This window comes from Capricornis sumatraensis, chromosome X, assembly GCF_032405125.1.
Source record: "Capricornis sumatraensis isolate serow.1 chromosome X, serow.2, whole genome shotgun sequence".
Taxonomy (NCBI): Eukaryota; Metazoa; Chordata; class Mammalia; order Artiodactyla; family Bovidae; genus Capricornis; species Capricornis sumatraensis.
The window spans coordinates 85,148,755-85,172,037 of record NC_091092.1 but is presented as its reverse complement, the minus strand read 5'-3'; the positions used below and the strand labels follow the sequence as shown (position 1 = coordinate 85,172,037).

Below are 23,283 nucleotides of genomic sequence, written 5' to 3'. Positions count from 1 at the left end.
AACAGAGGATGAGATGGTTGGATGGCATCACTGACTCGATGGACATGAGTTTGAGCAGGCCCTGGGAGTTGGTGATGGACAGGGAAGCCTGGCATGCTGCAACCCATGGGGTTACAAGCAGTCAGACAGGACTGAGGGACTGAACTGAGTTCCAGCTTAGAGCCAGGCCCTGAGGCTAAGCTCCCAGGGTGATAGATCACCATCTTCTTTGGTGTTTATATTTCAAGGAGATGGCTCCTAGTCCCAAAGAAAATTACTCTGGGTTGTTTTGCTGACAGAAGGCTTATTTACCCTTATAAGATTTACATATGTATCCAAGGGGCAGAGGAAGGGTTTACAAATACCAGTCTTCTCCAGGAAATATTCTAAGAAAAGGGAAGGAGGAAAAGGTCTCTTTCTCTTATAGCAACAGAGAAGATTCCATTTTTTAAAAAAATGGCTGTGAGTTTTAAAAGGCTGTGAGTTTCCTAAGCCTGAGTTCCCACAGAGGTGTCACAGATCATCCTTGACAAATGCCTGCATGTGCACTGAGTTGCCTTACAGGAAAGGACCCTGAGCATGAGCAACCTGCTGCCTAAGAGCAGCCTGGAAACCAGCCTTGGAGTCATTTGCTGTAAGCACAAGCCTGAGAAATGCCAGGGAAAGAGCACTTGGGGCCTTGCTTTCCTGTCACACTCAGCAAGATGTGTAGGAGCACAAGAGACCCATAGAGGAGTGTCTTCAAGTCCAGTGGGACAGAAAAGAAGGCCTAGGCAGCGCCATCAGTCTGTGCTGTGTGTTCATTTACAGCCACAGAGTCTCGAATGGCCAGGGCCACCGGAGCGACACACATTCCATTGGCGGAAATCCACAGTGAGCCTGTACCCCCTGCTAGTTTTTTCCACTGGCCATACTGGGCCATTATACTGATGCTTTACTGTCGTAATCTACCTGCCGCATTTTAGTCTTAGTCAAGGCCGTGACTTCTCTTTGTCCTCCAGGGAGTCTCTGCTGTTTCCCTTCAGACACCTGGGAGAGGATAGGGAGATGGGTTAGGGAGTGAGTTGCACACTCTGCTGTTGTCTCTCTGCACGCAGCAGTCCCTCAGTTGGAGAATTCCCTTTGGTCTTTATCCAGCATTCCTAGAACAAGCATGCAAAACACTGTCCCAGGGAAGTATTAGGTCGTGGAAGCAACAAGGACAGTTCTGTTGACCCTTGAACAATGTAGGTGTTAGGGGCACCAACACCCCTCTGAGTCAAGAATCCAAGTATAACTTTAGATTCGTCCAAAACTTAACTACTAATAGTTTATTGTTGACTGGCAGCCTTATGGTTAACATAAACAGTTGATTAACACATATTTTGTATGTTATATCCGTTACCTGGGCAATAGTGGTAAAGAATCCGACTGCCAGGGTAGGAGACGAACAAGATATGTGGGTTTGATCCTTGGGTGGGGAAGATCCCCTGGAGGAGGAAATGGCAACCCACTCCAGTATTCTTGCCTGGGAAATCCCATGGACAGAGGAGCCTGGCAGGCTACACTCCATGGAACCACAAAGAGTCAGACACAACTGACAACGCACACCCACTCATGCCTCATATACTGTATTCTTTTAAAAAAACTAATTGTATTTGTTTTGTGTTGGGGGGTGCTGTGCTAAGTCTTTGTTGCTGCATGGGGGTATTCTCTAGTTGCGATGTGCGGGGTCTACTCTCTAGTGGCGAGCCACACCCTTCTCATTGTGGTGGCTTCTGTTGTTGTGGATCACAGCTTCTAGGGTGTGTGGGCTCAGTGTTGAAGCTCTGAGGCTCTAGAACACTGCCTCAATAGTTGTGGCACACGTCGGTTTATTTGCTCCGCAACACATGGGATATTCTCAGATCAGGGATGGATACAGTCATTCCAGAATTGCCAGGCAGATTCTTTACCACTGAGCCACCAGGGAAGCCCCTAAATACTGTATTCTTAAGGTAAGCCAGAGAAAAAAATGTTATTAAGAAAATTATTAAGGAGACACACCTAGGATGGCAGCAGGAGAGATGGTGAAATTTGCAGTCTGCCCCTCCGGGCTCTAGTCCTCGGTCCCCAGTCCCCTCAACCCTTCGGCGGCCAGTCCATGTCCTGGCAGAGGTCCAAATGGTAGACATCTAAACCACCGTATACAACACAGTCCATGTTGACAAGCTTCAGATGCTTCAGAGGCTGCCTAGCAGCCAGAGCAGGAAGGAGCTGGACGAGCTGACATGCTAGTTGGCCAGCGGGGGACAGGGGTGGGGGGTTAAGGTGGGGACACTGCTTGTCATCACCTCCCATTGCAGCCACCAAGATGTGGTTCAGTACCCAGTGGACCGGAGCGGCGCCAGCATGGATGCCGGCGGCTCCATACACTTCAGTGACGAGAGCATCGAGGGCACACAGCTGCTGTGGGCTGCCTCGGCAGCTGATCACCTGGGTGTGGAGCCTGCTGTGCCAGGGGGTCTTGGTGAGCCACAAGAATCACAGCCAGAACGGCTTCACTCTTGCACATGGTAGTGGACATAGGCCACAAACGAGGGCCACTTCTAGGTGGGCAGATTCCCTTCCCTCCAGGTGGTCAAGGTACACTCAACTGTGGGGCTGACCCAGAGAGCTGGGACTTTGCTAACAACACGCCAGTGCGCATTGCAAAGCAGAACAACTGCCTGGGGATCATGAATGCCCTGATAGAGGCGGGGGCCCACATGGATGCCATCAGATCTTTCAAGAAGACAGTCTACGAGCTGCTGCATGAGAAGCTGCTGGCCAAGAGCAACATTCAGCCCTTCAACTATGTGACCCAGTAGTGCACTGACTTGCACCCTGGACAAGAACAAGAACCCATACAAGGGCTTCACTCCCTAAGAGCTGGAAGCTTTCATCCAGCTGCACAGAAAAGTGTGGGAGAGGAAAACCCAGGATGGGCGGGGCCCACACCTGTCCCCGCCCTCTCTAGGGAACACTTGTGGTGGCTGGAAACCAGGGAAGAGCTCATGGGCCTCCGTGGCCCGCTCCCCTCATCAGGCAGAGGGGCCAAGAATCAATGAGCTCTTGGTGGTAGAAGCTTCCAGACCACGTGCTCAGAGAACTGACATTCTATAGGAGTCCACGCACTCATCCTCCACAAGAAGATGCTCAACCTCCCACACGTCCCGTCTGCCTGAGTTTCAGGGAATCTTGCCTCTGACCTGGGGCAGAGAGATTGAAACCATCGCCTTCCTCCCCTACTAGAAACACATGTAGAAGCTGAGAGTTGGGTTCAGCCTCTACCTCTGACGTATCAGAAAGGATAGACCCAGCCACCCAGGGCAGTGTTAGAACTGCGGCCCCTGAGAGGGCAAAGTGGGAGAATCCACCTTTCCAGCACATTCTCACCTGCTCCTTCTGCCCTGCTGTGGGTCCAACTCTCTGCCCACAAGCCACCAGCCCCTTGGGTAGCTTTTGTGATTTGGTGTTCTGTTTATTTACCTGGGGGAGGGGAGTTAGTGCTCACCAGGTGGCTCTGTGGTAAAGAATCCACCTTCAATGCAAGAGACACAGGAGATGCCAGTTCGATCCCTGTGTCGGGAAGATCCCCTGGAGAAGGGAATGGCCACTCACTCCAGTATTCTTGCCTGGAGAATACCATGGAGAGAGGAGCTTGGTGGGCTATAGTCCATGGTGTCGCAAAGAGTTAGATGCAACCGGGCACGTTCAGGCACGGGCAGCTTACAGCTGTGGTGCAAGAGGTTTTGCTGCCATACACTTAAAAAAAAAAAGAGGTGTCACAGATCATCCTTGACAAATGCCTGCATGTGCACTGAGTTGCCTTACAGGAAAGGACCCTGAGCATGAGCAACCTGCTGCCTAAGAGCAGCCTGGAAACCAGCCTTGGAGTCATTTGCTGTAAGCACAAGCCTGAGAAATGCCAGGGAAAGAGCACTTGGGGCCTTGCTTTCCTGTCACACTCAGCAAGATGTGTAGGAGCACAAGAGACCCATAGAGGAGTGTCTTCAAGTCCAGTGGGACAGAAAAGAAGGCCTAGGCAGTGCCATCAGTCTGTGCTCTGTGTTCATTTACAGCCACAGAGTCTTGAATGGCCAGGGCCACCGGAGCGACACACAATCCACTGGCGGAAATCCACAGTGAGCCTGTACCCCCTGCTAGTTTTTTCCACTGGCCATACTGGGCCATTATACTGATGCTTTACTGTCGTAATCTACCTGCCGCATTTTAGTCTTAGTCAAGGCCGTGACTTCTCTTTGTCCTCCAGGGAGTCTCTGCTGTTTCCCTTCAGACACCTGGGAGAGGATAGGGAGATGGGTTAGGGAGTGAGTTGCACACTCTGCTGTTGTCTCTCTGCACGCAGCAGTCCCTCAGTTGGAGAATTCCCTTTGGTCTTTATCCAGCATTCCTAGAACAAGCATGCAAAACACTGTCCCAGGGAAGTATTAGGTCGTGGAAGCAACAAGGACAGTTCTGTTGACCCTTGAACAATGTAGGGATTAGGGGCACCAGCACCCCTCTGAGTCAAGAATCCAAGTATAACTTTAGACTCGTCCAAAACTTAACTACTAATAGTTTATTGTTGACTGGCAGCCTTATGGTTAACATAAACAGTTGATTAACACATATTTTGTATGTTATATCCGTTACCTGGGCGCTAGAGGTAAAGAATCCGACTGCCAGGGTAGGAGACGAACAAGATATGTGGGTTTGATCCTTGGGTGGGGAAGATCCCCTGGAGGAGGAAATGGCAACCCACTCCAGTATTCTTGCCTGGGAAATCCCATGGACAGAGGAGCCTGGCAGGCTACACTCCATGGGACCACAAAGAGTCAGACACAACTGACAACGCACACCCACTCATGCCTCATATACTGTATTCTTTTAAAAAAACTAATTGTATTTGTTTTGTGTTGGGGGGTGCTGTGCTAAGTCTTTGTTGCTGCATGGGGGTATTCTCTAGTTGCGATGTGCGGGGTCTACTCTCTAGTGGCGAGCCACACCCTTCTCATTGTGGTGGCTTCTCTTGTTGTGGATCACAGCTTCTAGGGTGTGTGGGCTCAGTCGTTGAAGCTTTGAGGCTCTAGAACACTGTCTCAATAGTTGTGGCACACGTGGGTTTATTTGTTCCAAAACACGTGGGATATTCTCAGATCAGAGATGGAACCAGTCACCCCTGAATTGCCATGCAGATTCTTTACGACTGAGCCACCAGTCAGTTCAGTTCAGTTCAGTCGTTCAGTCATGTCCAACTCTTTGCAACGCCATGAATCACAGCACGCCAGGCCTCCCTGTCCATCACCAACTCCCAGAGTTCACTCAAACTCATGTCCATCGAGTTGGTGATGCCATCCAGCCATCTCATCCTCTGTCGTCCCCTTCTCCTCCTGCCCCCAATCCCTACCAGCATCAGGGTCTTTTCCAATGAGTCAACTCTTCGCATGAGGTGGCCAAAGTATTGGTTTCAGCTTCAGCATCAGTCCTTCCAATGAACACCCAGGACTGATCTCCTTTAGGATGGACCGGTTGGATCTCCTTGCAGTCCAAGGGACTCTCAAGAGTCTTCTCCAACACCACAGTTCAAAAGCATCAATTCTTCTGCACTCAGCTTTCTTCACAGTCCAACTCTCACATCCATACATGACCACCGGAAAAACCATAGCCTTGACTAGATGGACATTTGTTTACAAAGTTATATCTCTGCTTTTGAATATGCTATCTAGGCTGCGATGGCCGGCACACTAAGCGCAAACAGCTGCGACGGCCGCACACTAAGTGCAAGTGGCTGACTAAGCGCGGCCCAGAGGAGCCAACCCGCGTCCAAGGTCAGGGGCGATGGTCTGGAGGAGCCACCCCGTGCCCGAGGCCAGGGGCGGCAGCCGGGAGGAGCAACCCCACACCCGAGGCCAGGGGCGGCGGCGGGGAAGAGCAACAAACGTCCAAGGAGTGGTGTCTGCGCTGGCGCAGGAGGGCCTAGAGGAGCTATCCCACATTGAAGGTCAGGAAGGGCAGCAGTGAGGAGATACCCTTCGTCCAATGTAAGGAGCAGCGGCTGCGATTTGCTGGAGCAGCCGTGAGGAGATACCCCACGCCCAAGGTAAGAGAACCTAAGTAAGATGGTAGGTGTTGCAATAGGGCATCAGAGGGCAGACACACTGAAACCATATTCACAGAAAACTAGTCAATCTAATCACACTAGGACCACAGTCTTGTCTAACTCAATGAAACTAAGCCATGCCTGCAGGGCAACCCAAGTTGGGCGGGTCATGGTGGAGAGGTCTGACAGAATGTGGTCCACTGGAGAAGGGAATGGCAAACCACTTCAGTATTCTTGCCTTGAGAACCCCATGAACAGTATGAAAAGGCAAAATAGTAGGATACTGAACGAGGAACTCCCCAGGTCGGTAGGTGCCCAGTATGCTACTGGAGATCAGTGGAAAAATAACTCCAGAAAGAATGAAGGGATGGAGCCAAAGCAGAGACAATACCCAGTTGTGGATGTGACTGGTGATAGAAACAAGGTCCAATGCAAAAGGAGCAATATTGCATGGGAATCTGGAATGTCAGGTCCATGAATCAAGGCAAATTGGAAGTGGTCAAACGAGATGGCAAGAGTGAACATCAACATTCTAGGAATCAGTGAACTAAAATGGACTGGAATGGGTGAATTTAAATCAGATGACCATTATATCTACTACTGTGGGCAGGAATCCCTCAGAAGAAATGGAGTAGCCATCATGGTCAACAAAAGAGTCTGAAATGCAGTACTTGGATGCAGTCTCAAAAAGGACAGAATGATATCTGTTCGTTTCCAAGGCAAACCATTCTATATCACCGTAATCCAAGTCTATGCCCCAACCAGTAATGCTGAAGAAGGTGAAGTTGAACGATTCTGTGAAGACCTACAAGACCTTGTAGAACTAACACCCCCAAAAAATGTCCTTTTCATTCTAGGGGACTGGAATGCAAAAGTAGGAAGTCAAGAAACACCTGGAGTAAAAGGCAAATTTGGCCTTGGAATGCGGAATGAAGCAGGGCAAAGACTAACAGAGTTTTGCCAAGAGAACCCACTGGTCATAACAAACACTCTCTTCCAACAACACAAGAGAAGACTCTACACATGGACATCACCAGATGGTCAACATCGAAATCCAATTGATTATATTCTTTGCAGCCAAAGATGGAGAAGCTCTATACAGTCAGGAAAAACAAGACCGGGAGCTGACTGTGGCTCAAATCATGAACTCCTTATTGCCAAATTCAGACTTAAATCAAAGAAAGTGGGGAAAACCACTAGACCATTTAGGTATGACCTAAATCAAATCCCTTATGATTATACAGTGGAAGTGAGAAATAGATTTAAGGGACTAGATCTGATAGACAGAGTGCCTGATAAACTATGGACAGAGGTTCGTGACATTGTATAGGAGACAGGGATCAAGACCATCCCTATGGAAAAGAAATGCAAAAAAGCACAATGGCTGTCTGGGGAGGCCTTACAAATAGCTGTGAAAAGAAGAGAGCCACCCAGGAAGGCCCTAAATACTGTATTCTTAAAGTAAGCCAGAGAAAAAAGTGTTATTAAGAAAATTCATAAGGAGACACACCTAGGATGGCAGCAGGAGAGATGGTGAAATTTGCAGCCTGCCCCTCTGGGCTCTAGTCCTCGGTCCCCTGTCCCCCCAACCCTTCTGGCAGCCAGCTCATGTCCTGGCGGAGTCCCAGATGGTGGACCACCACACTGCCATATACAGCACAGTCCGCAGTGACAAGTCTCAGATGCTTCAGATGCTGCTTAGTGGCTGGAGCCGGGAGGAGCTAGACGAGCTCATGGGCTAGTTGGCGAGCAGAGGACTGGGGTGGGGGGTTAAGGTGGGGATGCCACTTGTCATTACCTCCCATTACAGCCACTTAGATGTGGCCAAGTATCCAGTGGACAAGCGCAGCACCAGCATGGAAGCGGGCAACTTGGTACACTTCACAATGATGAGACCATCGAGGGAGCACAGCCGCCCTGAGCCACCTTGGCCACTGACCACATGGACCTGGTGCAGAGCCTGCTGCACTGTGGAGCCATGGTGAGCTGCACTACGTGCAGCTACTCGAAGCCCCTGTGCTCTGCTTCTGTAGACACCTGGAGGTGGTGTGCTACTCAGCGAGCAAACACCAGGTGGACCTGGAGGTGGCCAATCAGTGTGGGCACACGTGCCTCATGATCTCCTGTTACACAGGCCACCGCCAGATCGCCCGCTACCTATTACTGCAGGGCACCCAGGTGCACCTGTGCAGCGTCGAGCATAACATGGCCCTGTGTGACTGCACTAAGGCCAGCAGCCCAGGTGTCCAGAAGCTGCTGTTCAGGTGCTAGGCTCACAGGGAATGGGACAGCTGTGGCATGACCCTGCTGCTGGTGGCCCACGTAGCAGACCACACCAGCATTGTGGAGGACCTCAGCCAGGAGCAGCCTGCTGGTGAAGACTCACAGCCAGGATTGATCCAAAAAGGCCCCTCCACCAGCCAGGCATGTGTGCAGCCCCAGGGTGCCTGCTGCTGCAGCTCCTCCATAGAGGAACCCCTGAGCACCAGTCGGGAAGCCGTCTGACAGCCTTGGAGTTGCTGGGAGCCACCTACATGGCTAAGAAGCAGGATCTGCTCAGAGTCCTGAAACTCTTGGTAGGGGCCATGCAGCTACATCACCAGGGGGCACGTATCTGCCTAAACCCGAGTCCCCAGCTAGTCCTCGCCTCTGACTCTTCCAGGAAGGTGAACACCGCTGAGGAATTAGAGGCGCTCATCACTCAACAGTATGAGATAGGCATGCAGGCACTGTTGATCTGAGAGTGGTCCTGGGTCCCTCCCATCCGGACACTTCCTACTATATGTGTTACTGGGCCAACCTGGACAGCTTCTAGCGCTATATCCACTAGTGGAAGAACGCCTTGGACATGCAGCAGAACAACTTGAAGCCTCTGACCTCCAGAAGCTTCCTATTCTTTGATAAACTCTTTTCCTTAGTGCTACAGAATCGCTTGGCCAAGGGCAGTCTGGGCTTGCCAATCAGCTTTGCAGATCTAATGTGGGTGCTGTGCAAAGGGGTCTAGGAAGTGGAGTGGGCCCAAGGAGCCCAGGGACTTAGCCCAGTTCACCAAAGCCCTGGCCATTACTCTTCACCTGCTCTACCTGCTGGAGAAAGTGGAGTGCAGGCCCAACCAGGAGGACATGAAGCACCTGACGGTCTGCTCAACTGCTCCCCTCGCAGCAAGAATGGCTTCACTCCTGCACATGACAGTGGCCACTGACCACGAACTTGGGCCACTTCTAGGTGGGCAGATTCCCCTCCCTCCAGGTGGTCAAGGTGCTCTCGACTGTGGGGTTGACCCAGACAGTCAGGAATTTGACAACAAACACCCCACTGTGCATCACAAAGCAGAACAACTGCCTGGGGATCATGAACACCCTGATAGAGGCAGGGGCCCATGTGGACACCACGAGTGCCTTAAAGAAGACAGCTTATGAGTTGCTACATGAGAAGCTGCTGGCCAAGAGGACCATTCAGCCCTTCAACTATGTGAGCCCACAGTGCCTTGTGGCCTGCAACCTGGATAAGAACAAGATCCCCTACAAGGGCTTCATTCCCTAAAAGCTGAAGGCTTTCATCCAGCTGCACTGACAGGGGTTGGAGAAGAGAGCCTGAGAAGGGTGGGGCCCACACCTGTCCCTGTCCTCTCCCGGGAACACTTCTGGTGGCTGGAAGCCAGAAAGGGCTCATGGGCCTCCATGGCCCCCTCCCCTCATCAGGGAGAGGGGACAAGAATCAGTGAGCTGTTGGTGATAGAAGCTTCAGGACCATGTGCTCAGAGAACTGACTTTCTGTAGGAGTTCACGCACTCCTCCACAAAGAGAAGATGCTCCGCCTCCCACATGTCCCATCTGCCTGAGTTTCAGAGAATTTTGACTCTTACCTGGGGCAGAGGGATTGAAGCCATCACCTTCCTCCCCTACAAGAAACACAAGAAGAAGCTGAGAGTTGGGTTCGGCCGCTACCTCTTATGTATCAGGGAGGATAGATACACCCACCCAGGGCAGTGTTATAACTGGAGGCCCTGAGGGGGCAAAGTGGGAGAATCAACCCTTCCAGCACATTCACACCTGCTCCTTCTGCCCTACTGTGAGTCTGACTCTCTGACCCCAAGCCACCAGCCCCTTGGGTAGCTTTTGTGGTTTGGTGCTGTTTATTTACCTGGGGGAGAGGAGTTGGTGCTTACCAGGAGGCTTAGGTAAAGAACCCACCTTCAATGCAAGAGACATAGGAGATGTGGGTTCGATCCCTGTGTTGGAAAGATCCCCTGGAGAAGGGAATGGCAACTCACTCCAGTATTCTTGCCTGGAGAATCCCATGGACAGAGGAGCCTGGTGGGCTACAGTCCATGGAATCACAAAGAGTTAGATGTGAGTGTGCAAGCTCAGGCACAGGCAGCTTACAGCTGTGGTGCAGGAGGTTTTGCTGCCCTACACTTTTTAAAAGAGATTTTGGTGTCAGACTCCCTAAGTTCATTTCATGCAGCAAGAGTTTTATCTTCCCTGAGATGGCCACAGCCAGCAACAGTCAGTTATATTTTGTGATGAGTTCAGGAGGTAACAGTCCCCCAAATAAAGAAGGGTGACCTTTCTGAACACGTGACTCATTCGCCTTCTCCTTGGGCCACCTGACTTCCCATTCTCACTAGAAAGACAAGTCATTTTCCAAACAAGTAGCAGGTCAAATACGAAGGTCTGGGCTTGCCAGCCGCTTCCCACTCAACAAGAGCTATTCATAGCTTGGTTGCTTTGGAGCTTGATTTTCACAATTTCTGAGTTCAAATTGCAGATCATCTCTGCCTCACAAATTATGCACAAGGACACAGATGTGTGGCGAACAACCCAAGTGTCTGTAGTGTTTTTTAGATGCTTGGAAACCAGGATCCACATCACACTGAGACAATTCCAAGTATTGATACACTATTAATCCACTGAGTCAGCCAGATAAAATGGTGGATGTGTAGAACAGGTTGTTGAATAAGGTAGTACAAAATCTTGGTCTCCCATCACTGGGGGTGGGGAAAGCGATCAAGTGCTCCTACTAGAGAACCCAGCCCTGTGAGACTGTCTGGTGTGGGGGGGTATCCTCCATGTGCCCTGGCCGCCAGCAGGAGAGTGGTTTTGGCATCTTGGGAAAGCAGTAAAGAGCAGAAGGGGACTGGAGCCGCCACCCGCACAGCTCAGGAAAGAGGCTGTTCCCACCTTGTGCCTCTCCTCCAGCCTTGTCTTGGGGTAGCTACAGAGAAGCCTCCAGAAGCCACAGTGGGTGTCTGGATGTTCTGTCCCTCTAGATTTGCAGTGTTAGTTAGCACAGTCTTTATTTGTAAGATCAGGTGTTGCCTTCTGTCAAGGCAGGGAATGCCATCACTGTCCCTCCAGAAACCTGGAATAAAGAAACAAGGCAGTATCCAAAAAAAATCCATAAGGAAGAGAAAATACATTCACAGTACTGTCCTGTATTTATTGATACTGTAATTTATGTCATCTGTTTACAAGAGGAATTATCTGTCAGTACCTACATCTATATTGTTTTATATGATCCAAAACACTATAGATGTTTTATATTTTATTAACACTAGATATCAAAAATGAAAAGATAATGTAAAAAAATTCATATTTTTTACAGTTATGATTCATGCCTTGATAATGAAGAAGCAGCAATAAGATTGCTTTATGGTAGCCTCGTGTAATCCATATGATTGCTTCATGGTAGCTTAGCCTATACACTAATGAATGAATTGTTATAAAAATTTTGTGGCATACAGTATTACAGTCATATTCTTAATACAGTATTGGGAGCATTTTTACTTTAAAAAACACCTCTGGTGACAAGCTCATATGCAGTTTCTCCATTTACAAGAGAGTGAGGGAGGCATACTATACAATAATGTAATTCTTTGAGAGCAAAGTTGTGAAACAGTAAGAAAGCTAACACACTAATTATGTTGTATTAAATATCACTCATCTTATGCATATGTAAGGATAGGCTGTCCACTGCACTACATCTTGCCCACAATATTCTATATGATGCATACTTAGGAGATGAGAATCGCACAGAAACATCTCCAAATGTGTCTTGTCATACAGTTATTAGATTTTCACATGAAGACACTCAAACACATACACATCAGATGTTTCATAACCATAAGTCATGATGCTGCTGCTGCTGCTGCTGCTGCTAAGTCACTTCAGTCGTGTCCGACTCCGTGCGACCTCACAGATGGCAGCCCACCAGGCTCCCCCGTCCCTGGGATTCTCCAGGCAAGAACACTGGAGTGGGTTGCCATTTCCTTCTCCAATGCATGAAAGTGAAAAGTGGAAGTGAAGTCGCTCAGTGATGATTCTTTGCTAAAGTGGATGTGGATCATCATGAAGGTTTTCATGCTCGTCTTTGTGTTGAGTACGTTGGGGAGGAGGAGGAAAAGGAGGAGTTGGTCTGTGTCTCCAGGGCAGCAGAGGTGAAGGAAGTGGAAGGGAAGGCAGGAGAGGCAGGCACACATGGTGTAACTTTATGGAAACACATCATGATCTCTATCTGACTTTTTTGCTTTTTCATTTTTCCAAAAATGTTTGTATACTGTACCAACCCTTCTTCCACCATTTGCTTTAGTTTCAGTGCCTGCATCATAGAAGATTCCCTGTTATAAAAGAAGTCAAAAGTAGTCTAGAGGAGTCAGAACACTTCTGCCAGATTGTCTAACGTCAGTCTGTTTTCTGACTCTGCTTCTTCTTCCTCCTTTTCGTCAGGCACTGGTTGGGAAGCTCTCATCTCCATCAAGTAGTCTTCTGTGAATTCCTCTGGTGTGGTGTCTATTAGCACTTGAATTTCTCCAAGATCTGTATCTTGAAACCTTTATCACCTGCCTTTTTTTTTTTTTTTGTATGTGTGGCATCCACAATCTCTTTCCTTGATGGGCTTTGTCATAAATCCTGTGAAGTCATACACAACATCTGGAGAGTTTGCTCCCGCATTAAGTTTATTGTTTCAGGCTTGATGATTTTCATGGCTTTTTCTATAACAACGTCATCTTCAATAGTGTAATACTTTCAAACTTTAACGATGTCCTCTCTATTAGAGTTCTCTTCCATAGTGTTGACAATCCTTTCCATAGAGGACTGTGTGTAATGAACCTTAAAGGACCTTATGACGACCTGATCTAGAGGCTGACCTAGAGATATATTGTTTGGGGGCACTTGAATCACTTTAACTCCTTCCCGGTTGAACACTTGGGTTCCAAGTGGCCAGGGGATATTGTCCAAGGTCAAAACAACTTTAAAAGGCAGTCCTTTACTGGCAAAGTACTTTCTGACCTCAATGGAACCAATCCAGGAAAAGAATTCTGGTTCTTCAGGCCTTCCTGTTGTACAGTCAAAAGACCAGCAGCTGGTTTATCTTTTCCCTTCAAGGCTTGCCTTGTGGCTCAGATGGCAAAGAATCTGTCTGCAATGCAGGAGACCCATGTTTGATCCTTGGGTCCCGAATATCCCCTGGAGAAGGAGGTGGCAACCCACCCCAGTATTCTTGCATGGTGAATCCCAAGGACAGAGGAACCTGGAGGGCTACAATCCATAGTGTCACAAAGAGTCAAACGCAACTGAGCAACTAACACACTCAGGGCTCAGGAGTTAGCATCTTTATAGATGCTATATAGATATAAACTCAACTGCGTTTGAAGAAAACTGTAGAGTTAGCCTATCCGTCCCTGCCTTAAATCCTGGTGCTTGCTTTTCTTCCTTACTGATAAATGTCCTTTCTGGCATTTTTCCACCAGAATAAGGCACTTTTGTCTGTATTCAAAACCTGTTTAGGCAGATACCCCTCTCCTCAGTGAAACCTGTTCAGGCAGATACCCCTCTCCTCAGTGATATTTTCTACATGGTATCTGGAACTCATCTGCTGCCCCCTGGTGGGTATAAGCTGCTTCTCCTCTTATCTTGACAATTTTTTGTTTAGTTAGTTTTTAAGCCTTGCTCTATCACTTTAAAAAAAAATTATTTATTTATTTTAATTGGAGGCTAATTACTTTACAATATTGTGGTGGGTTTTGCCATACATTGACATGAATCAGCCATGGGTGTACATGTGTCCCCCATCCCAAACCCACCTCCCACCTCCCTCCCCATCTCAAATCTCTGGGTTGTCCCAGTGCCCGGGTTTTGAGTGCCCTGTTTCATGCACTGAACTTGGACTGGTGATATATTTCACATATGGTAATACACATGTTTCAATGATATTCTTTCAAATCCTCCCACCCTCGCCTTCTCCCACAGAGTCCAAAAGTCTATTCTTTATATCTGTGTCTCTTTTGCTGTCTTGCATATAGGGTCATCGTTACCATCTTTCTAAATTTCATATATATGTGTTAATATACTGTATTGGTGTTTTTCTTTCTGACTACTTCACTTTGTATAATAGACATTTTAAAAGCCAAACCTCTTTCTTAAAATTATCAGACCATTCTTTGCTGACCTTACATTCTCCAGCTTTAGATTCTTCACTTTCCGTTTGCTTTAGGTTGTTGTATAAAGACTTTGCTTTTGCTTTAATCATATGAGAGTTTTTTAGTATGCCTTTCTCAGAACAATCCTGCATCTACCTTAAAGCTGCATTTTCAGAATGAGATATGGTATTTCACAAAAAGTGCCAGGTTTTCACACCTGTTGGTGTAGCTGCAGTGACAGCTTCACCAATCTTCTTTTTTTTTTAAAGCAATAGTCCTTATGATGGATTCATTTGTCTTGAAATGGTGGGAAACCACAGCTGCAGACCTCAACCTATAGCAAATATCAAGGAATTCAATTTTTTATTGTAACACCACGGCTTTTCTTTGCTTCTTGGGAGCACTTCCAGCGTCACTAGTGGTTTGGTTTGGTTCATGGTGTTATTCAAGTTTACAATATTGCACTAAGCATGATGAAAAATACATGAGAGCCACAGGAACTGGCTTATTACTCCAATACACAATTTAGGAAAGACAAACTGCTCACACAGAGATGATTAATATCACATGGTGTTTCAAGTGGATACCTGCATCTCTTGAGCTCATTGCAATTACAAAAGGAGGTAGCTATGAAATGACGACAGTAGTATGGTATGGACCACAGTTAAATTTATGCAGTTATAATATATTACTGACTTTTTCCTTGTGCTTACATTTCTCTTGACTGTGAACAGTGCTGTGTATAGTAAGCAGGTGCTTAAGTTTTGATAAATTTTAACTTTTTATAACAGATTTGTGTATATTTTATGGTAGTAAATGGCAAAAGAGACCATTATCTACACATATTTTATGAATTCAGGACATACCTTACATTTTCTTAAGTTTTTAAATATTTCTAGGTTCATCTGCAAATTTTTCAAATAAATTATAAATCCTCAGAATTTTTCAATAGATTTTTTTTTAAAGACATATAAAAGTGGACCAACACAACTCAAAACCATGTTGTTCAAGGATCAAGTGTACATTGAATTGGCTTAACAGGGCCACTTTAGCCTTCTTTTCACACTTATCCATACATAAACCCCATCAGCTGAATGTGACCTTAATTAGAAATAGGGTCTTTCCAGAAGTAATCAAGCTAAAACAAGGTCATTAGGTGGGCCCTAAACCAATATGACTGGCATTCTTATAAAAAAGGGAAGTTTAGACACAGAGACACAAAAACACACAAGAGAGACCATGCGGAGGCACACAAGGAAAAGATGACCATGTAACTGGAGTGATGCTTCTATAGGACAAGACATACCTGAGGCCACCACAGGTGAGCAGACATGGAACACTCCCCTCCCTACCACCTTCAAAAAGAGCATGGCCTGGCTGACATCTTGATTTTGGACTCCTGGGTTCTAGAACTGCAAGACAAGAAATTCCTCTTGTTAGGAGCCACCCTATTGGCGGTACTTTGTTACAACAGCCCTAGGAAACTGCAGCTTTCTGTACTGGGAAGTGGAGTGCTATAAGAAACACCTAAAAACGTGGAAGGGGCTTTGGAATTGGGCAGCAGGTAGAGGCTGTAAAAATTTGTAGGTGCTTGATAGAAAAAGTCTAGATTGCCTCAGAGAAACCAGTGGAAGAAATAGGAATGTTAACTGTGTTTTTGCTGAGGTCTCAGATGGGCTTCCTAGGTGGTGCTAGTGATAAGAATCTGCCTGCCAATACAGGAGATGCAGGTCTGATCCCTGGTCAGGAAGATCCCCTGGAGAAGGAAATGGCAACCCACTCCAGTATTCTTACCTGAAGACTCTAATGGACAGAGGAGCCTGGTAGGCTACGGTCCATGGGGTCACAAACAGACACAACTGAAGCAAAGCAGGACACAGCGCTGACCAAAGAATCCAGCATGTCTGGTACCTACCTGTTTAAGAAATGAATTCTAGGTATTTCCTAAAAGAACTAGAAGATTTAGAAAAGCTAATTTAATCTTAATTTCTGAATAATGATTTACTGATTGAATTTAACACATGATGAATAAGAGAAATTAATATTTATCAGATATTTGTATCCTGAAAAATATTAGGTATAACTAGGTATTTGATAAGCATACCATATCATGTTGAAAATTATTAAAAACAACTAACTTCCTAGTCCTCTTTGCTCAATCCCCCAGTGCTGACCATGTCACCTTGAATAGGACTGTGTTGTTATAGGGGTCATTCAAGGACGTCACCGTGGACTTAAGCAGAGAGGAGTAGCAGCACGTGGACCCTGTACAGAGGTGCCTGGACCAGGATGTGACACTGGAGACCTACAGCCACCTGTGTGCAGTGGGTAAGTAAGCACAGCTGCCCTGTGCACCTGCCAGGGGCCTCAGAGAGGCTGCTTCCATTCTCAGCTGCTGAATGCTCTGGGGCATCTGAAGTGTGTAATGGTGTCATCTTTGATTTGCCCGAGATACGTCAGTCCTTTTACCCTTCTGTGATTATTACTCTATTCCCAGGGAAATGGGATTACTTTCCTGAAGAGCCAATAGAAGTGTCATTGAAAGGCCCTGAAACCCAGTTAACTGGACCCAATTCTATAACATGTCCTGTTCACAGGGAACCAAGTTCCCAAACCAGAGGTCATCTTCAAACTGGAGCAAGAAGAGGGCCCATGGACATTGGAGGAGGAAACCCCACGTCACAGCTGGTTAGGTGAGTGAGTATGACCTGAGCAGATCTGTTTTTCTAGGAGAGGCTGATGCCTTTAAAGGCTGTGAAGATAACCTGTCTTAAAGGTTCTATGAGCGCCCATGATTTCTTTCCCAGAGTGTTCTGTGCCATGAAGCGGCTTCTGGGAACTGGGAGCATTTTGTGTTGGCTGGAGCTGGAGTAACAAGACGGCGGTGTCGGCAGAGTGACCAGGGTCCCTCCTGACGGGTGCCAGTGGCAGTTGTGACAGTGGTATCGCCAGCCTAATTTCACGGCTCCCCCCTTTACCAGCCCCCGAAGTCGCCGTGAAAGCGAGGCCAAGGCGACCGCCAGAAACAAGTCGCTCAGCCTGCTAACGGTGAGAACCCCCTCAACAATTTGTGGCCTAGTGAAAAGAAACCTAACTGTAGCCGTGGCTATGTTCCCCTTGGCTGATTCTGAGCCCTGTAACGCTGAGAAACAGCCAGCATTTTCTGTTTCCTTCTGCCCTTCGCAGCCGTGCTCCGTGGACGAGACCTAGAGGCCTCCATCTTCCCCTTAGAGGTGTCGGGACTTAGCCCCAGCGCCATCTTTGTCTCTCAGGATGGCAAGCTGCAGCGGCTCCAAGGCCGATTTCATCATTGGAGGGAGATATAAACTGGTACGGAAGATTGGGTCTAGCTCTGTCGGGGACATTTATTTGGCGATCAACATTACCAACCGCGAGGAAGTGGCAGTGAAGTTAGAATCTCAGAGGGTGACGCAATCCCAGTTACTGTATGAGAGCGAACTCTATAACATTCTTCAAGGTGGGGTTGGCATCCCCCAGATACATTGGTATGGTCAGGGAACGGACTATAATGTGCTAATCATGGATCTTCTTGGAGCCAGCCTCGAAGATCTTTTCAATTTCTGTTCAAGAAGCCTCAGAACGAAAACTGTACTTATGTTAGCTGACCAGATGATCAGTAGAATCAAATATGTGCATACAAAGAATCTGATACACAGAGACATTAAACCAGGTAACTTCCTGATGGGTACTGGGCAACCGTGGAAGAAGTTATTCCTTATTGATTTTGGTTTGGCCAAAAAGTACTTAGATAACAGTACAAGACAGCACATACCATACAGAATAGGTAAAAATCTCACTGGCACTGTTCTTATGCTAGCATCAATACACATCTTGGTATTGAACAGAGTCGGCGAGATGACATGGAATCATTAGGATATGTTTTGATGTATTTTAATAGAGCCAGCCTGCCATGGCAAGAAGTAAAGGCTGCAACAATGAAACAAAAATATGAAAAGATTTGCGAAAAGAAGATGGCCACACCTGTTGATGTTTTATGTAAGCGATTTCCTGTAGAATTTGCCATGTACTTAAAGTATTGTTGTGGGCTGTGCTTTGAGGAAGCCCCGGACTACATGTACTTGAGGCTGCTATTCCACCTTCTTTTCAGGACCCTGAATCACCAACATGACTATGCATTTGATTGGACAGTGTTAAAGCAGAAAGCAGCACAGCAGGCAGCCTCTTCAAGTGGGCAGGGTCAGCAGGCCCAAACCCCCAAAGGCAAGCAAACTGACAAAACCAAAAGTAAAGTGACAGGTTTCCAAGCATGATTCAAGGAACAGAAGAAGCAGAGCAGATAATTGGATCAGCATTTGTTTCTCCCCAAATCTAGAAATTTGAGTTCATATGTACACTAGCCTGTGCTTGTTGACAACCATTTACTTGGTGTAAAGGGCTTAATTTCACTAGAAACTGGCTCTGGTCAGCATTGATGATGTTATGTCCTGAACTGTAGCCACTCTAATTGTGAATATTAACTGAGATAGTGAAACATGGTGTCCAGTTTTCTATTCCTTTTTTTCAAGTGGAAAAGTTCACTAAATGGTTGACACATACAAATTGGTGGAGAAATTGTGCATATGAGAATTTTTCATTAAAATCTTTTATTTTGAACTATACTGCTTTGAGATCTCATATCAGAAGAAGGGCATGCACAGTCTTCAGCCACAGTTGTGATGGTTGTAAATGCATCCTGAGGGTTTATCCATCCCTGGGGTTTGCAAGTTGTTCACTTAAAACATTCTTAAACATTCTGGCTTCTTGTTTGCAAGCCAGCAGATATGGTGGCAATCAAAAATTCCAGTGTTTGAGCATATGAAAGATTGTGCCTGCTTACTTGTGCTAGAAATAACAGCATCTTAAGTGAAGACTTAAATAAAACTTAGTGATGACTAGATTATCCTTAGGACTCTGTATTAATTATATAATGTTCTTGGTATTAATAAAAAGCATATTTGTCACAGAAGTTTAGTTAACATCTTACAACTGAACATGTATATATGTTTAGATAAACGTAGTCACTGTAAACATCTACATGATCTGGAATTTGTTTTTATTTTGAAATGGGAGCTTTTTGATTTACAGATTCATTAAAAACTGCAAAATGCTTCTGTAAAAAAAATTCTCTAAACTTTTACAGTTGCTTAGACAAAGTTGACAGAAACCCCTTTAATATTTAAACACGATCTCCTAGTATGACCCTTGCCAATATCCACTGTCTTCTTTGCTTGGCTTTTTGGCAGGAGAGCTATCTGCCCTTCTCCCCCTATTCCTGTACTTTAGATTATTTGCCACGCTTCCTTCTCAAACACCTTGATTTCTTAGTTACTTTTTCCTTCCCTGCTATTTTGTGCTTCTTCTGTCCTGCCACACTCCCAGCATACTTTTTGTCCTTATGTACTCAGATTTCATGGATCTGCCTCCTTTCAAAACCAAGTCCTGCTCTTGCTCCTGCCAATCCCTTTCCATTTCCTCTCCAGCTTCTCAGCTGTCATCTAGAACCAGATTCATTTCATTTCACAACTGACAACACTGACATCAGATCCTATACTGTTGCTCATCACCCTGTCTCATCCTCAGCTGCTAACTTTGTGGTGTTTGTGTTTCAATTTCTTTTATAATCAGCTACTTTGCATGTTAATTGTATTTGTTATCCATATGGGATTCCATTCTGTGAAGTGCTTGTTCTTATTGTTCTATCCATTTGTAACTGTAGCTATTTTGTGTTTTCCTTGTTGATGAGAACCTTGTTTTCTTTTTACAAACCTTTTTCCTTTCATTCCCTCTAACTGAAAGGCCCTGTCTACTGTCCTCTGCTCTTCCCTTCCTTAAGGGGATGTTCCATCCATTCTGAACACTTTTTTCCCCCTATTTTACTGATGCATATAGTGATACCTTTAGTCCTTACATTATGACTGTACCCTAGTACCATATTTTACCTATGTAGAGTGACATTTCTCAAAGCTGTGCTGTTCCTTCATTCTCGATATATTATTAACTGGAATCATCACTGCCCAAATCAGATATTGTTCTCCTCTTCAATATTCTTCACTCTGCAATCCTATTTTTTTCCTCTTTAAAATATTATTTAAATGCCTTTTTTTTTTAAGTTCCATATATGTCACCTAAAAGCAAATTCGTATTTTATCATCTTTGGATTATTCTGTTCTTAATGGGATTAACTGATTCCATTTTTTAACAAGTTCATTTTAGGTGCTACTGACAGATTTCATCACCTAAACCACGACATTTATCTTGTACTAGCCTTATGAAATAAAATTGCAGTTATTCCCTATTATGTAATACATGATAATTAAACTTTCCTCTTAATGACAGCAGGCCCCTTATTTCCAACTCAAATTCATATCTGTATATCTTCCACAACTCATGTTTAACTCCAGCTTTCTTATTGTTTCCTACATAGGAAATTTCTCTCTGTGTCTAGGCTCTTGATTATTTAGAGCTCTATTTAGACACAGGCTTCACCTGTACCATGAAATTGGGCCTTTATTCATTCCAATATCTAATATTTTTTTCCTTTTCTCACCCCCACCATCCCAAGAAACTCAGAACAAATAAAAACTTTCCCCCTTTAATTTTTAAATTAAAAAAATTTTTGAGAGGTAATACATTCACGAACTTTGAAAATCAAAAATTGTGAAAGAGTACACAGTAAAATATCTCACTCTCACCTCTGGCCCCCAGTTCTCTTCCCCAGGGACTACCAATGTTAATCATTTATTAACTTCCTTCCAGAAATATTTCTCTACAAATGTTTTTAGATTGGTGGTATATGATTATTTTCCATCCCATATCTATGAAAAATCTTTAAGAATAAGAACAGTAATATATTTTATTCTTAAATTTTCTAGTGGAAAAATGGAGAAACCAGTTCAAGTACTGCCATTAATAGTTTTGTGGAGATGTTTCAGTGGGTTTATTTTTTTAAGTGTGTCAAAAAGAGTTCAAAGAAACAGATTGTTAGTAGGAAGGAGGGAAATGGCTTGAAAACAAAAAAGAATTCAGCCTTGTTCATTAGTCACTCTAGTGAAGCAGACAACTCGTACTCAAAATGCATCAAGGTGGGCCACATAGATAGTGTCCACTTTTAAAATTCAGAGAAAATTATGTCTCCCTAAAGTTGTGGTGAGACTGTGGACTATTTTCAGAGCACTGTGCTCTTAACTGATCTATGAATCACATATATATTTTGAACTGGCACAAAGAGCACAAAGAGCCAAATTAATGGAAGAAGTGTATGTGAATAATTATTGGATTGGGAAATAAACTGGATATTTTGAAGACGTGTTCATGACTAGCAGAATGCAAACTTACAGTCATAGCTATGTTTCCAGACTTATGACTCTATTTATGTGCTCATAAGTAATTCTATGGGCTCAGAATGTTAAAGATAATTATTTTCAGCACAGGTATTAGCTTTTTACATTGAATAGTGGTAGCTATAACTAAATATTTTTGGCTCTGGTGAGTTTTGTACATATATACTAAATGAAGTACAAAGTTGGAAAAAGTTCTCAATCCATGCCTATGAATTGGGATGCTTACTATCTATAGAGTAAATGAAGTGAGGCTTGTGGATATAAAGAGTACAGCATAGGAGTGAAAGAATAGTGAAGTTTAGCAGGGATAAGACCAAGTTCTAGATTTCACTATTTTGGCCTAACCAAAAGAGGAACACAGACTGGATTTCATGATCCAATCAGTCTCAGTATTTTAAAATTTGGTATATGGTTAATAGCATAACTTATTCATTCTATTTAATGTTAAAAACCTATTGTATTTCATCTTCTACAAATCACCAGACTTCCCCTTCCAGGTGAGTTGGCACATTATTTAGGGTAAAGCTGAGCTGCTGGAAGACCTAAATGGGTACCAGATAGTCTATGTAAGTGAAGACATGCTGCCTTGTTTTAATCTCTCCTGCATATGACCTGTGTCACCTTGGAAAAAATTATTTACCTGTTCTGGGCTTTAGTTTCCTCTTTTAAAAATATGCATAATAGTATCTATCTTATATGTTTTCTGTGAGAATTAAATGAGTTTATATGTATGTACATAGTTAAGTGTCACTTAGAACAGTGCCTGGCATATCTTAAAAGCTATAAGTACATAGCATATAATAAGAACCATAGGAGTGTTTTCTGTCATTATCATCATCTGGATTCCCTGTGTACAACCTGGATAAGTTGCATGTAGCTCCTCTATATTTGACAACTGTTTTACTTTTGAATTTTGCCTTCTTTTTCTCCTTTTAGGAGAGAAGCATGGGATTGAAATCTTACAGTTTATAATTATTGTAAAAGCTTCATTTCACAATGAGATTCGAGAGGAATTATTCCTTGTTTCATTTTAATTAAAATGATTAATCATTTTTAATTAAAAAAAAACTGGTCATATGATGACCAGGTAAACATAAAGAAAACCAAAATAGATCTCTGTGTCATGTTGCTTTGATCAATAAGAACATATTGAACAATAGAGATTGTGAACATAAGTACACTGGAAAAATAACTTACATGAGCCCACAGTTAGTTCATAAGAACAATGCCTTAAATGTGATTCATTTGGAAATGGTTTGAAGTATAGGTTAAACTTACAAGTCCTAATAGAAGTACCATGAGTAAAACCTTGAGAAGATTATTGGTTATAGTCAAATTTTACTTATACTAACTATGTTAATTCTCATCTAAATGAGAAATTCTGTGAACCTAGTCAGTGTGGGAAAGCCCTCAGCCAG

General features: G+C 44.9%; 2 pseudogenes; both read left to right on the top strand.

Moving 5' to 3' along the window:
• Positions 1-2,121: 2,121 nt before the first annotated feature.
• Positions 2,122-9,655, top strand: LOC138071782 (protein fem-1 homolog A-like; annotated as a pseudogene).
• An 8,122-nt stretch (positions 9,656-17,777) lies between these two features.
• Positions 17,778-18,796, top strand: LOC138071780 (casein kinase I pseudogene; annotated as a pseudogene).
• The last annotated feature ends 4,487 nt before the right edge of the window (positions 18,797-23,283 follow it).